Raw genomic sequence first — 4,215 nt, forward strand, 5'->3', positions numbered from 1 at the left:
CTGGGCTTTTAAAAGCGAGATGATGCCTGTGACTTCTCCACCTTTGTTGCCTTTGACGATGAGGGGTTGACCAGAACGGCGAGGTATACGAACTGCTTTCTCTTGACAGAGGATTTCAGCGCGATGTTTGGATAACCAATCCATACCAATGACGACGTCGAAGCTTCCAAGTTTAACAGGGAAAAGATCGATACTAAATGTGTGGCCAGACAATTCTAGGGTGCAGTCGTGGATCACATGCGTGGCCTCGATGTTCTTACCATTAGCTATCTCGACGGTATGCTTAGAACTTAACAATGCAGGCGAGTGCTTAAGTTTCTTACTAATGCGAAGGGATACATAACTGGCATCGGCACCGGAATCAAATAACACAGAAACATAACGATCATCAAGTAGGAACTTACCCGCCACGACGTTGGGGTCGTTCCTTGCTTCTCCAGCACCAATCACGAAAGCTCTTCCCCTTGCATTCCCAGCATTGTTGTTCTGCTCATTGTTCCCAGCTCCCTGATTGTTGTTGCGATTCTGATTCAGTTCAGGGCAATCCTTTCGCATGTGCCCTGTTGCCCCGCATTTAAAACATGCTCTGTTGTTTCCCTGCTGCTGCTGCTGTTGGGGTTGTTGCTGATTCTGCCTTGCTGGGAACTGACTTCTGCAATCCTTTGCTTCGTGCCCCATCTTATGGCATCGCTGACACTGACCCTTGTTGCATGCCCCATTGTGGTGCCTGTTACACTTGTTGCACTTAGGGTAGTTTCCCCGGTAGCCACCCTGTTGCTGAGTGCCTTTGTTGTTGTCAGTTTTCCTTTGCTGAGCTGGGGCTTGAGTAGGGTTAGCATCCTTGCCCTGATTTCCATCCCACTTTCGTTTGCCATCACTAGAACTTCCTTCCGTAGCACTGATCCTTTTGGGCAACCTGCCCTCTTCCACAGCCTGATCAGTGAGTTTGTGAGCAAGTCGAACGATCGGTTGAATGGTAGTGTGGTTGGCTGAAGTTACATGGCTTCGGATTTCTGGAGCCAGTCCCTTGATGTACAGTTCGATCCTTCGGTACATGGGTCGAGACATGTTTGGACAAAGAGCAGCATAGTCGTTGGACAGCTTGGTGTAGGTCTCAATCTCTGACCCAACCATCTTGAGTTCATAGTACTCATTTTCCAGCTTGTGGATGTCATCCCGGTGACAGTACTCTTCCTTGATCATATCCTTGAAATCTTCCCACGCAGTAGCGTTAGCAGTCTCCAAACCAAGCATTTGAATTTGTGCCTTCCACCACGAAAGTGCGCTTCCCTCTAGAGTACCAGTAGCAAACTTCACCCAATTAGCAGGGGGACACTCGCAAACAGCGAAAACAGCTTCGACCTTCTCGATCCAGTGTAGGAGTCCTATGGCACCCTCAGTGCCACTGAATGGAAGAGGCTTGCAATCCATGAAGGCCTTGAAGGTACAAACACGTGGTTGCGCAGGTGCAGGCTGACCTGTTGTGAGGAGTGAAGCGAAATAGGTTTAGAGGCGAAAAGACGATGTGGCGGTAGGATCTAAACATCCTAAAACATCGAGTTTACCTATAGGGTGAGCTGCGAAAGCTGCAGCCACAGTGTTGAGCAGGCTAGTGAACTGAGCCTGAGTCATGTTGATGTTTCCTCGTCCGCGTCCACTCATTGTCTTCATAACCAGAAAACATAGTATGAGTGCGTGATAGCGAGAATAAGATAGAAGAGAGAAGATGTATCTATCTAATCAGGCAAACTAGTGCGTATAGCAAAGCAGAAACATAAAACAATTAAGCAAGTAACTATGGGTCTGAGCTATGAGGTCAGATAAGTCGAGCCTTGTACTTGGAGTGTAGTGTCGTCACGAGTCACGGGTTATAGTCTGGTTTTTCTCAAAAAGATTTTCCCTTTTTAAAACCAAGTTCACTATAACCAATGGCTCTGATACCAATCTGTCACACCCCCAAAATCCACCCGCGGGTAACACCCGCTTCGAGGGCGTGACTGACCAGGATCCAGCCACCAATTATACTGAATAACTAAATGGATAACAAAAGTAGTACTTACTAACCATACGATTAGCAAGTGTTAAGTTTAGAGTTCAAGTCTTAAGTTCAGAGTAAAATGTAGCGGAAGCATAATTAACAGTTTTAAACGTTGTTCATAAGGTAAACATGATAAATGCCCAACACACGGGCAGACGACCACTACACATCCCAAGCAGCTGCTCCAGTCACTGGCCACCTGCAAAGCATGCAGTAAGGGGTCAACAATAATGCTGAGTGAGTTCACTAGTTGTCCAGTTTTAATTACCAAAAACTTGTTTCACCAGTTAATTTATCCGTTTATACATGCCATGGGGAGCTACCCCAAAAGTTAGCGACTAAACTGTTTTTCCAATACCGAACACTAGGTAACCAAATGCGTTTCCGCAGGATGCCCCGATGTCAATGTTCTATCATCATTGACGGATGCCTGAGTACATTAGTTCACGACCGATCCCATACCATGGCACGGTGTGAGGCTGGTAAGACCTAAATAGCGCTATCAACTAATAACCCGTTCGCCTGGCACCGGCGACTAATCGGTATTATGTAGTAGGGACTTGAGTGATAGAGTTGCGTTTAGTGCCGTTAGTTGCATTCCGTATAAACAGTAATTAACTAAAAAAGGTTTCCCAATACCAGGGAAGATACAGTAAGTTTGTTCCCAATAAATAGGGAAGGAATGTAGACGGTATCCCCTTTTCAAGGGGATAGGGTTGTTTTAGTCTCGTGTCCCAAACCACCGGGACGCATGCTTTTAAGTTGTGAACTCACCTTGGGTTGCTCGGTATGATACGTTACTTGGTTAAGTAGGTTGGTCACCACGTCCTAGCATGGTTACCAAGTATGGGTCAAGTTGGGTACAAGTAAACACGTATAAGACACACTTATCGTAAATGCAAATAACTACAGTAGCAGGTATACATGCAGCCCAGTCAACAGCAAGTCCAACATACAAACAGTGGGGTTATTGGGCCCAAAACAGTAACAGTTACACAAGCAGTCCAGTTAACAGACAATCCAACAAGTACATTGGCCCAATAACAGCCCAGTCGAGACAAAGATGACTCGCAACCAAGGTTGCGACTCGCAACCGAGGTCTCGGTTCGTCATGCTTTGGTTGCGACTCGCAATCAGAGATTCCGACTCGCAACCGGCGGTTTCGACAAAGCGGCTGTGGTTACGACTCGCAATCGGATCGATACGCGTTGATTACGACTCGCAACCGGGAGGTCTCGACAAATCCTGTTGTGGTTTCGAGTCGCAACCAAGGGTTCCGACTCGCAACCGTGGTTACGTGTGCATGAAGACCTTCTAGAACCTGTCATTTGTACGAACCAATGGAAATGCTTTTTCATGAAACCAATATGTACCATTTCCACTAAAACATGTTTGTTTGTCTGATCATTAGCCAAAACAGATCAAATATACACCTTTCAAAAATATTTCAAAGGCATTCAAATTGTTCTTCATGTTCCTCAAACAATATTCAAACAATAATCATAACCAATCCTCCTAATAAGCTAAAAATCATTCAAACAAAGACATACTACTAAAAACCCAAAACCGTGCACTTAAAACCTCATAATCAAGCCCTTAATCTGATCATTCAAGCAATTAGCACATATCCGAAACATACATTTTATTCGGCCAAAATCATTCAAACAAGCATCTAGCATAATATCAAAACCATTTAACACCAAACCGGATTATTTTTCATTAAGACACATAATCATTTCGAGAAATCACCTTTATCATCAAACAAGTCTTTTATAGCAATAACATCAACGATCAAGCATTAATAAGCATACAACCATAACAACATCAACAACCATGAGCATACAAATACTAACCGGTAGAGACTTAAGGTGTGTGGGTCCGATGAATGAGCTTCCGGTTGGTGGTTCCGAGCTAGAGCCGAGTATGTTCTTGATTTGGTTGAACCCGAGAAGAAGAAGAAGAGGGATTGTAGTGTTGTGCTAGGGTTTTAGGGTTTAGTGAAGGAGATGAGAGGAGAGTGTGAGAAGGGAGTGTGTAAAATGGATAAGGGAGGTGGGGTTGGGTTTATATAATGTTCCGAATGGGCTTAGGGGGGTTCCGGGTTGGGTTTTTGGCTACAAGGCCTTAGCCGGCCCATTGCTACTGTTCACTCGAGACCATTCCGGGTCTCGAGTCGG

This window comes from Helianthus annuus, chromosome 4 (assembly GCF_002127325.2).
Source record: "Helianthus annuus cultivar XRQ/B chromosome 4, HanXRQr2.0-SUNRISE, whole genome shotgun sequence".
NCBI classification, from domain to species: Eukaryota; Viridiplantae; Streptophyta; class Magnoliopsida; order Asterales; family Asteraceae; genus Helianthus; species Helianthus annuus.